Source organism: Rhinatrema bivittatum, chromosome 5, assembly GCF_901001135.1.
Source record: "Rhinatrema bivittatum chromosome 5, aRhiBiv1.1, whole genome shotgun sequence".
Taxonomy (NCBI): Eukaryota; Metazoa; Chordata; class Amphibia; order Gymnophiona; family Rhinatrematidae; genus Rhinatrema; species Rhinatrema bivittatum.
The window spans coordinates 126,509,554-126,522,000 of NC_042619.1; the positions used below are offsets into that span (position 1 = coordinate 126,509,554).

Below are 12,447 nucleotides of genomic sequence, written 5' to 3' on the forward strand. Positions count from 1 at the left end.
AATGGCACAAATAACCAACAAAATGTTGTTTCATTTTGCTTATGTGTTTTAGATCATGTTAAATCATTGTAGTATACTAAAGGGATTTAATGCACGCTAAAACACAGTAAGGAAAGGAAATGAAAGAACAGTACATAAAAAGCAAAAAGAAAGATTTTCCCATGTACACCCCTCTCCCTGGGAAGTTGTCCCATACATCTACAACCCTGTCTGTGAAGACGTACTTCGTTTCATTACTCTTAAATCTACCCCATTCCAGGCTCATATCAGGATGATCCCTTCTGGAGCTTCCTTTCTACTATAACATTTTACTTTTATTTTATTACTACTTTTAAGGCATTTGAATATCTCTCTATCATATTCTCCCTTTTTCTTTTCTCCTCCAGTGTATATTTATTATTTATTTGTTCAAATTTATATTCCACCCCTCCCTGTAGATCCAGAACAAACATAACATATATGTAACCCTTGCTTGGAGCACATAAAATGATGGAAAGGTCTTCTTTATTGAGTAAGGATCCTCCTTTCCAAATTTGTTTGATGGGTTCTTGGATTCGTCATACAGGTGGTGAAGTGGGCCTGAATAGAAACAGCATGGGTACATAACCCTCTATTTCCCTTAGACTAGACAGGGAGGATTCCCGTCAACTCCCCTCCATGAACTCTGGTCCCTGCTTCCTGCTAAATAAAGCACATAAGGCATTTGGTTTTCCAAAACAATTAACTTTATTTCTGGATACATTGGCCTCCTCTATCATCTGCAAAACTATCCTCTACTAGAAATAGAGCCTTCTCTATAGCTGGACCGATAGAATGGAACTCCATCCCAGGATATCTAAGTTCCATCAAAGATTCCAAAACCTTCAAAAAAGAACTAAAAACATGGTTGTTTAGACAATCATTCACAGACTGATATGATCAATATCAATATCAATATCAACCTTCATCTTGAACCCTAATACTTCTTTAATACTTCTTTTGGGTACTTGCCAGGTTCTTATGGCCTGGATTGGCCACTGTTGGAAACAGGATGCTGGGCTTGATGGACCCTTGGTCTGACCCAGTATGGCATTTTCTTATGTTCTTAATAAGTTTCTTCTAAATTAAGCCTTAAATTGTCTCATACTGACATGTTATACTCTGCTTTTGCCGAGATGTTATTTCTATATTTTTGTATTGTGTTATAATTTATAACTTGTTCATTGTATGAAGTTGTTACACTGTAAACCAGGGTGAAGGCACTCAGCTATACTTCGGTATAAAAAAGAATATAAATAAATAAATAAATAAATAAATAAATAAATAGGCCAGCAAACTATTTTATATTGGCTGTGAAGCAGGTAAAAGCTTAAATGTTGAAAACATCAGAATTCATGAGATCAAGAGTGAGAATAACTTCATCACCTAATCAAATATAACATTCAAGAGGCATTCTGAGACAGCTTCTTAAACTTCACATGCAAAGTCATCTAGAGTCTTTTTCCAATAAATTTTGCATCAAATACTACCACTACCCCAATTCTTCACATATCACCTCATCCATAACAGTCCTATAGCCAGTGGGAATTTCCACATAACTTTTACGAGGCTATGGAATCTATGAGTCACTCCTGCTTCTGATTCACCCCAAAATCTTGTCTCTGGCCCATTTCTTTAGAGGAAGGAATGACTTTGCCTTCTTTCACACTCTGGTTAATACTCAAGCATGTTAGAAAAATAAATATTTCAAAAAGGGAAACCAAAAATATGAGATGAGGAAAGAGGAAAAGAACGCCTATCTCAAGAAAAACAAAAATTAACCAAGTTTCCAGACTTGGTCCACAAGGTTTTGGACACAGTCCTTCAAAAGTTGAAAGCTCTCTGTCTCTTTCCAGAACCCAGCTCTCAACCCAAGAGACCCTAGAAGCCTTCCTCCTTAATAAAAAAACAAAAATCCAGGAACAGTCAGTCCTTGGAAAGACTGACTGAAAATTTCACACGGGAAAATGGTGGCGAGGGTTTATATATCATGGGAACATACCATTCTCAATCCTCCACATGGGCGATGGGGGAGCTACAAACCCACACTATTTCCTCTATGCCAATGGTATAATCCTTTTGGTTTCTACACATATATGGTTAAATAATCAAATTATCTGCAAACCCCTCACAACATTTTAACCAGAAGGGTTTGCTGCAATAACAATATTCATACTTTTGCTTTCTTTATTGCCCCCTAAAAAATTACCCAGAAAGAATTGTGCTGCTTTCTCGGTGGGTAATTTTTCTGTCAGAAATACTACATAGTTTTTTTTTTTTTAAATAATCTTTATTCTGCATCCACACAATACATAACTATGCACATTGTTTCATCCCCTGCCCTCTTCTTTGCTATGGGAATGCCTCTTTGCAGGTAAAATTAACCCCTTTGTAGGCCTCATATAATTTTGCCTCCAAAGTGCTGTTTTACTCATGAAAACACCTTTGATTATTGCTTGCATAATGATAATTGTTAGGAAATTAGAAACAGGAGGGGCACGATAGACCATGTCACTTTGTTGTGACTTTAATTCATTTTCCTTGGTTTAATTTACTTGCCTTTGTGTTCTCGTTAGACTAGCCCCCTGGCTCCAGGTCATAAGGAATAGGTAAGTCAGTTCTGAATTATCAACTCCTAGTTCATTGTGTCCTATAAGCTTCTCGACATTGAAAACTCTGTAGCAGGCATTGAAAAGCCCAGAATTACTCATCAGTTCATTACAACAAACTGTTGCTTACTTTCTTTCCTGAACCTATGACCCAATGAGATCAAATAAGTACATTGCTGCCTTTAATGTCTCATATGTTTACATTAAATTAATCCCTTACAGGACACATACTGATATAGATTCCTCATTTCCCAAGGTTTGACAGGATGCTCATAAAAGTAGCCCTGTCAGGCTCTAAAACATCACACTCTAAAGAACTCAGGGGAGAAATTGGCAGCCCCTAGCTCCCCAGTATAGGCACAAGAACAACATCAGGAAATATTGGTTCACGGAAAGGGTAGAGGATGCATGGAATGTCCTCCTGGTGAACACCAGAATGGCAATGGAATTTGAAAGGGCATGGGATAAACACAGAGGATCCCTACTGGCTAAAGGTTGGAAATGAAGAAAATGGCTAACCTGTGTTAACTGGGGTAACCTGCACAGAGTGGCAATTATAACCCTTAACCTAAGGCAGTTACCACCCTTAACAGAAGGCATGGGAGTAACATGCATGGAACATCAGTTACTGACCTTAATGAAAAACACGGGGGTAAACTGTAGGGAGCAGCAGTTATTACCCATGAGAAAAGCAAACAAAAACAAAAAAAAACAACTCCTGGGCGGTCAGGATGGACCGCTTGGGGTTTTTTTTACTGCTGATTCTCACTAGGTTAGTCCCAGTCTACCACGGCCCCAGTTTCCTCCTCCATCAAAAAGACAACTTGGGGGAGGATTTATATTCTTAATTTACTTATACAATGAAACTAAATGCATTTTCAGTCAGATACATTAATGAGACGGATTCTTAACAAACATTTCATAGCAGCACATAGCCCAAGGAAATACCGTCACGCTCTAATGTTTCCAAGCAAGCAGTTTTGCCTTGTACCATGTTGCACCATTAGAAGTGAGGCAGATATTAACATTTTCTAGTTACATGCTCTCATTTGTGGTTATATTACAGCTGAGATCAACAAAATTAGTTCCAAAACCCTAACTGAATGTGCAAATAATCTTACAGCCCTCCTACAAAAATGTAGCACTGATGTCATTTTTACTAACACATTTGGCATAATTAATTATGATTTACTGTGACTAAAATCTCAGCTGAGTCTCTCTCGCAGGGCAACTGTTTTTAGATCTTAATTTCAGTTACGAAAGTTTGGCATATGTCAAAAATGTTTTTCTGATCCAAGATATTTATCAATTCTCATTATCATACCAAAACAAAACTCTGCCAAATGGGAAATTAACTAAAATGAATAAGAATGCTATTCTCCATGTGTTAAATTGACAGGTTGCTTAACATTTACAAATCTTTACCTATTACCTAATGGTTAGTGGATACTAGTGAACAAAATGTTTTCAAGTAAAATATAAATGTAGCATGCTAGAATTACTTGGAAAGTGTTCCCAGAGCTGCATGATAATCCCATGTAAATCAGGGGGAATGATGATAGATTTCACAGACTGGGAATTGCATAACTTAGCAAATTTCACAGTTTGTTGCAGATTAATGGATTGGATATGTAGCTGTACAGTAGGAGATAATTTACTCTCTGAAAAATGATTCTCAGAAGCTTTAAGTTCTTATCTACCCAAAGAAGTAAAAATGAATTATGAGCATGCACAGAGGATTTGGTTCATTTCTTTAATGATGTCAGGTTTTTAATGCAATGCATAAGGACAACAGACAGGATTTTAACTACCATCTATGGAGCCTATGGACTAAACGTTTTCTCCCATTTTGAGTGTATAGGAGAAAGAGGACTTGTAATGTAGAAAACAGGCCACCCACACAGGCTGATAATAGTACCTGTATAGTTGAAATCCAATTACACTGCCAGGATTTAACACAATAATTAGAATTCATCATTATGTTGGTTAATATTAGTTCATTTCTTTAGAATTGCTATAGAATATGTAGAAAGGCTGCACAGAAAAGCAGACCTGCAGTTGAAAATGGAATAGATAGTTAAATGATCAGTATTACCTAGATTAATTAAAATATCTTCTATTGTTTATTGGCTATTAATATAAAAGGTCCACCAAAAATGATGGCCTAAAGCAGTGAAGTTTCCAAGTCATGGGGCCCAACAAAGCATCCCATGGCTGCACTGACATAGTGATCCTCTGAGCTCTCCTCCACTCCTAGCTCTAAATATTTCCTGGTGGCTCCCTCCGCCTCTTCTTTCCTCAATGCGAGTTTCAGTGCAGCCCTTCTTCCCACCCAAACTCTTGAAATCCTCGCCATTTGTCTTCTTCCAGCCCACTCCTTATCCTTCCCATCTGCAGCCCACAAGACTCCTCTGGCTGCTGGGCTCCAGGCACATAGTGGGCCAGATTTTCAAAGCCCTACATGCACCGGGCCTATTTTATAAAGGGGCGGGGAGGGGGTGGGGCAGTCAAGGGGGTGGGGCAGAGCCAGAGGCCTCTGGCACAGCGGCCATTTGCCGCTGTGTCAGAGGATCTCGTGTCAGGGGTCATGGGTGGTTAGAATAGGGCTAGGGGGTGGGAAGGTTAGGGGAAGGTGTAGGAAGGATAGAGTAGGGGGAAGGGAATGGGGGAAGGCCACGGGAATCGGTGTGCATCCCCTTGCGCGTACCGACCCCCGATTTTATAACATATATGCACCCGAGCGCTCATGTTGTAAAATCGGGCTTCCATGTGCGCGCGCTGGGTAGCGTGTGCAGATGGACGCCTGCACGCTTCTTTTAAAATCTACCCCACAGTGTCCCCGCACATTTTTTTACATGCATCTCGGTCGCTCAGTTTTCTAAAGGGCCATTTCTGTGGGTAAACAACTACCTTACCTGCAGAAGTTCCTTGGAAAAACACCGTCAGTGCACACAATTTGCCTGGAGCACATGCACAGAGCAGCCGTGGAGTGAAACACACTAACGGCAATGCGACCATCACAAACCACAAACCAGCAGAGAACTGCCTTTCATAGAGAGAAAAACTGCTTTCTCTTTTGGTTTTCTTTATTCTTAGATATTTTTTTTATCCTAATATATCTTATTCCTGATATATTTTTTATAGGGTATGCCCTTTTATTATGGTCATGCCTTAGGTTTTTGAGAACTCCTTCAAAAAGCCCATTCTTCAGCTGCTCCTGATTCATTCATGGATGGTTATGATGTCTGCAAGGGGTTTTTGATAAGAAGTGCCCCCATTTTTCTTACATGTAGAAAAGTGGGATGATTAATAAGAGGAGCTTTTCAAATCTTCATATATTAAAATTGCCTCAGAAATTAAATAAGAATAAGAATGGAAAAGGAGGGACAGGTAATCTTAGTGTTGTTTGTTTTAACTGCCATCTGAGATTAAAAATGCTTTTCTAGTACTGCTGCTTTATCATTTAGAGTGCATTGCCACATTAAAAGAGTAAACCTAAAAGTATTCAAGGGGATAACGTAATATTTTGCAATACAAATTGCTACAGGTTTCCTGCAATAAATAATTCAACTCCAAAAAACATTAAATAGTGTTCAGCATCCTCTAAGATTAAGACAAGCCTCTATTTATTGGTTTATCTGTAAATAAAGTCCTTAGAATTAGTTTATTTTCAGGGATTTGGTCCCAATAGAAATAAAGGATTGACCTCTAAGTGTTGGGGATCCATAGGTGCGAACACTAGGGAGCACTCCTGATCCCCGGGAGAAGTGAGCCCTTGAGCCCCAGCGAACCAGGAAAGGAGCTCCAAGGAAGCGCCAAGCCAGGTGAGGCAATGTCCTCTGACCACTCCAAGCCTTTTCAGACCTGCCGCAGGGAACAGCAAAGGCAGCAGGCCGGACAGGAGACAAGGGCGGACGGAGACTCTGGGATTGAAGACTCAGACGTGGAACTTGGAACGAAGACTCAGATGTGGAACGTAGACAAGGAGACTTGGAAACTTGGAATGTAGAAAAGGAGACTTGGAAACTTGGAATGTAGATGAGAAGACTTGGAGACTTGGAACGTAGACCAGGAGATGTGGAGACATGGAATGTAGACGAGGAGACATGGAGACTTGGAATGTAGACGAGGAGATGGAGACAAGCAAAGTCCCTCAGGCACCTTACACAGCCTGTGGGCTGGTCATGGACCACACTGGAGACTCAGACGAGGAACGTGGACACAGAGGGGGGCAAGCAAGGCCCTCAGGTGCCCTACACAGCCTAGAAGCTGGTCGCAGATCACACTGTCCCCTACGTGCCCTGCTCAGCCGGGCAGCTGGTCACGGACCTCGAGGAGAGCGGGACATGCCCAGGATGTCTCATAGCACAGGAGTGAAGTAACCTCTCAGATCCTCCAGAGTCGGAAACAGGCGAAGATAAAATTTGGAACTTGGAACTCAGATTAAAAGCAAGGAACCTCCGGAGGCACAGGTTATTCAGGACCTGGAGCATCAGGATTGGAAAACATTAGGACTGGGAAAATCTCAGGGAACACATGGAACATCTCAGGACTTGGACTCACGGACATCAGGAGTGGAGCAAGGACATCAGGACTGGAGCACGGACATCAGGAGTGGAGCACGGACATCAGGACTGGAGCACAGACATCAGGACAAGGATTACATGGAACAGAGTGCCTTGCAGAAGCGAGAAAGGACATCATTGAAGACTCCTGGACCAGTAGCTGGAACAGATGATCCAGGAGCTGTCCAGCTAGGAATTGACTCCTGCGAAGGCCAGCTGGAATGGTTTCAAGGCCCTTAAATAGGACTGACGATGAAACTATGCCCTGGGAAGAGTTCAGGTGGGACCAGAGGGACCACTCCCTACTGGCCCTTTAAATCCGGAAAGAAGACGTGGCCGCGCCCCCTAAGCAGATGGGGCAGAACCTTGGACAGCGGCCATGCTGCTGCTGAGAGGAGAAGAGGAGATGGAGCAGGGCTGGGCCACAGAGCAGGCCCCGACATGCGAGGCGAGAGGGACTGGAGGCGGCTTCCTGCTGCAAGAAAGTCCGAGGAGTGCGGCCTCCGGGCCATGAAGCAAGATGGCGGCGGCAGCAGCTTCTGAGCTGCAAAGATGGCCTGGTCGGCGGCGTCCTGCCATGGGAGATCACGGTGGCAAGGCCCGCCATGCAGGAGGCACAGTGGGCGGTTTCCTGACTGCTCGGGATGAGGAGCAGCGGCGTCGGGGGAATCGGGCCAGTCCTCGGAGCAAGGTGAGAGGCCGCGGGAGGGGTCGCAACACTAAGTGGATGGAATATAGTGTATTATTTCCATTTTAGCTTACTATTTTCCTACTGGGATTTATATGCAAATAAGGTCAGTAGCAAAATATTGTACATAGTGTTGCTATGGCAAATTTCACAAAAAATTTAAATATACCTCATTGGGTTCATTTTTTGTGAAATTCTAAGTATGATAACACCTTTGTAAATAGTTTAGCTATATATTCATAGCTAATGAGTTGCTTTGCATAATTTTGTATTGCAGTCACTAATTATCAATGAATTTAAATAAAATTTCTACAGCTTTAAACTACAAGTGAAAAATCGCTGTTTGTAAAGCTATGATGTATGCAGCAGGGGGCGCTTTAGTGGTGTGGAATCTTCGATTCTGTGCTTGACATTCTCTTGGCTCTTGTTCTTGTCCTTTATCTTTTCTCTTTGTACAACTCCCACCTAGGTGGATACTGATGTGCATAATAAAATCGGTTAATATCTGCTGATTCTATCTGATATTCTACACCTGTTTTCTGGCGATGAGGGTGGAATCCTACTGCTGTTGATATGCATGGGCAGTAGAAGTGTGCAGTTCTTATTGGTGTGTCCAGCAAGATTAACTAGCAGTTAGAGAGCAGGGCCATGCTTAGAAATCAAAGCCACACATTCAGGAATTGATACGGCAGAGCCCCAATGCTTGGGACTCTTATACAGAGAGAGTGCCATTCTATTTGGAAGCAAATGAATCCCCGAACAGAAATGAGCTGTTCTCTTGACTATGTGTGGGCTAAAAGCATGCTCCCATGATACATTCATGGTCTCGCCAGCTTTGACAAACAATAAGACATATGAGGAGATCATAACTTTGCTAAAAGCCCATTTCTCATCTACGCCATCTGTCACAGTAGAAAGGTTTCAGCTGTATAGACAGAATCATGCAATGAGAGCATTGCTACCTATATGGCTAAGCTGTACAGAAGAATGGAGCATTGAGAAATTGGTGAACTCTTAAGTGACTTGTTTTGTGATTATTTAATATGCGAGGTCCAGAATGAAGCTCTTTGGTGCCATCTCTTTGCTGAGCCAAATCTGACTAGGATTGTCAACTGGCTACAGATTTTCAGGTTCATCCAGTCCAGGTTTTACCTGGTTGCATTCAGGGACATAGTTCTGATTTCCCTATTGTGCTCCTTATGAAAAGCAAGCCTACAAGTCCCTGAATGCAGTGGGATAAAACCAGGACTGGATAAGCTTGTTCTGAAAATCTGGAGCCAGTTGGCAATTGTATTCCTAACCTGTGCAACAGGAAGAGTCTTTGGCAGCTGGAATGGTGCTCCAGTATCATTCGAGTTACAGCTAACAATGTGGACAATGTCAGCCATAATAAGAAAGTCACTCATCAGCTAACCCAAGGGGCTATGCTTCCAAATTCATGTTTCAGCTGCAGAGGACAATATTGACACTCTATATACAGATTTAAAGGGTAAAAGCGTCAATTCTGCAAAAACTGAAAGCAACACTGAATGATTTTGTAGATCAAAACTCAGTAATGAGAGGCATAGGGGAAAAATTAAGGATTCATAAACAAATGCTCATCCCAGCAATGAGTGATGAGATTGGGAAGCTACATCACATTCAGACATGAAGTCATATAATTCAGAAGTGCTAATACTTCATATCAATAGAAATGTGCTTCGGCCGAACCTTTTGGTTCGGCCTTCAATATCGGCCCGCTGCGGGAAATTTTGTTTTCCTGCAGTTCGGGCCGATTTTTTTCGGCTGCCCCGAACAAAAAACAACAAACCCACCCCAACCCTTCAAATTCAATTACCTACAATCCCCCCACCCTCCCAAACTCCCCCAAAACTTGCCGAAAATACCTGGTGGTTCAGCGGGGGTCCAGGGAGCGATCTCCCCCTCTTGGGCCATTGGCTGCCACTAATCAAAATGGTGCCGGTGGCTCTTTGCCCTTACAATGTGACAGAGGCTACCGGTGCCATTGGTCAGCCCCTGTCACATGGTAGGAGCAATGGATGGCCTGTGCCATTTTTTAAGATGGCGCCGGCTGTCCATTGCTCCTACCATGTCACAGAGGACGGCCAATGGCATCGATAACCACTGACACATGCCCCTGAACCAGCTTCAAAAAATGAGCTGAGGTTTTTTTCAGGAATGCTAAGCGTCTATCATATGTTTTTTCCAGACAAGGCAACACTCACTGAACCACTACATATCCTTCTCCATAAAGGGGTATCATGGAAGTAGACCCATCAACAAGCAAGTGCTTTCTGTAATATTATCAAAACTCCTGACATTAGACTCTGTGCTCATTCACTATGATGAACAGAGGCCTCTCATAGTAATCTGTGATGCCTCATCATGTGGTGTTAGAGCTGTGCTGAGCCATGCTTTGCTGGATGGCATGGATGATATTGTTTCCTACTGTTCTTGACCCTTATCATCTAAACAAAATTATGCTCAAATTGATAGAAAAGCACTTACAACCAGGCTTTTGAAATCCATACTGATCAAAAAACTCTATTGGGCATATTCTCCACACCCCTTGTCTTGTTGCCACAGTGATGGAGCATCATGCTGAGGACCTATGACTATACATTGGTGTATAAGGCTGGCAAAGCAATAGTAAATACTGAAGTCTTGAGCTGCCTGCAGCTATGAGTACCAGATCTGTTGTCCACATCTGGCTGATGATTTAATGTTAAAAATACTTCCTGAGGTATCCTCCAGACTGCCCAAATAGGCTGAATGCAAAGATCCTGCCCTGGCCCATTTCCTGAACTGGGTGTGAAGGTGATGATCAAGCGGTAAACTGCCTGAGGAGTTCAGACCATTTTCAAGCAGACAGCATAAATTATCAGCCCATAAGTGCTGTCTCATTTGGAGAAATCATGTTCTAATTCTAAGGAAAGTTCAACAGATTATTCTAGTCATGTTATTCTGGCCAGAAGCTACATCTAGTGGCCTAGGATAGATGCTCTAGTGCAAAAAATATGCAAGTATTATTGAACTAAATACTTTTACAGTCCTCAAAATACAATTGTGATTATATAGCATTAAGACATGAAGGCAATTTCTTACAAAATATATTTTTAAACATTTATAACAAAATTTTTGTTTCAATGCATTATACAGATCTGCATTAAACATTTTTTCTACAAAATATATTTACATAAATCTAATATAAATAACAAAGACTCCCATACCACAATCATACCTCATATTTAGTATCTAAGTTAAAATCCAAACATCAAATGTACACACATTCAAACCACATCACAACCACACCCACTCTTAGGAAATCATCAAATCCAAGACGGGAACAGGTTTGAATCCTAAATTTCAATCTTGATACCTAAGCAAGCTCCTCAGCACAACTCACCCAAGTTCAATTCTTTGTGTTGTGAAGTCCCAAATTTTCACCCACCTCCAATACTTTCCCTTCTGTTACAGGCTGACTAATTCTCATCCACCTTCAACCGTAGTCTCTTTTATCTACCTTTAAACATTCTCCCAACCCAACATTACACTGCTTATCTTAATTAAATACCAATATTCAAAGGAATGCCATCTCCATTGCACCCAACTTTAAAACTGCATAAAACGAGTTCCTCTCCATATCAATTTAAACAGCTTCACATCTCTTTATTCCACCAATCAAAACCTATGTAGTCAACAAACTGGCCAATCAAAACTCACCCCTTCATACCGATTCCACCTTATTCACATGACATAATTCCAACCAATGTTAAACCATCTATCCATGTACACAAATCTGACTTAACTCTCCATAGACTTTAAAGGAAACACATATAAATAAGCGAGACAAACAAAATCTATGGAAACAGCCCAATCTCTATGGCAGATCCAAAAAAATAAAAGTTACACTGATACCCCACCTTCCAAAGGAAAAACTAATTTGTTAAAAAACTCACAAGAAAACTCTTATTCTACTCTCTGATTTAAGCTATTTGGTGTCACAGAATCAACCCGATATAATCACTTCTGTTCAGTCCTAAGAAGTGTAAGGATACGTTTGTCCTACGAGGATAGCTATGGACCTGCTGCATTGCAAAAAAGCCCAAATCTGAAACACTATATCTAGTCAATGTTGGACCAAAGTGGCTTCAAGATGGGCATTATTTATATTTCTACGATGTTCAATTATCCGAGTCTTCAACTTATGACTTGTCTTTCTGACATATGCACATAATATATAAAATATGCTTACATCTACCCATCTAAAAGAGACACATTATGAATTTTAAACATAGCAGATAAATAGGACTTTAACGCATATCTGGCTATATTGCTTAGCCAGATAAAGTAGTAGTTTTTGAGACCTATCCTATAAGTGGCAGCAAAGACGTCACTCAACCGGAGAAGACACAATGTATCTGTATAACAGGCACAACTCTCCTATATGTGAGTATTTGTGCTGCTAATTTTAATTATTTCCATGTGGTGATTTAACTCACTTCTTTTCCTTAGCACTTGTCGGCTTTTATGCATATAAGTCATCAAATTTTGTAACATGCGAGTG

The 12,447-nt window shown here is 41.2% G+C and overlaps 1 protein-coding gene across 1 annotated transcript in view; it reads left to right on the plus strand.

The window, feature by feature from the left end:
* Nucleotides 1-12,447, plus strand: part of SIAH3 (siah E3 ubiquitin protein ligase family member 3) — a 129,690-nt gene that overhangs the window by 90,451 nt on the left and 26,792 nt on the right. The gene's annotated exons all lie outside the window — the stretch shown is intronic.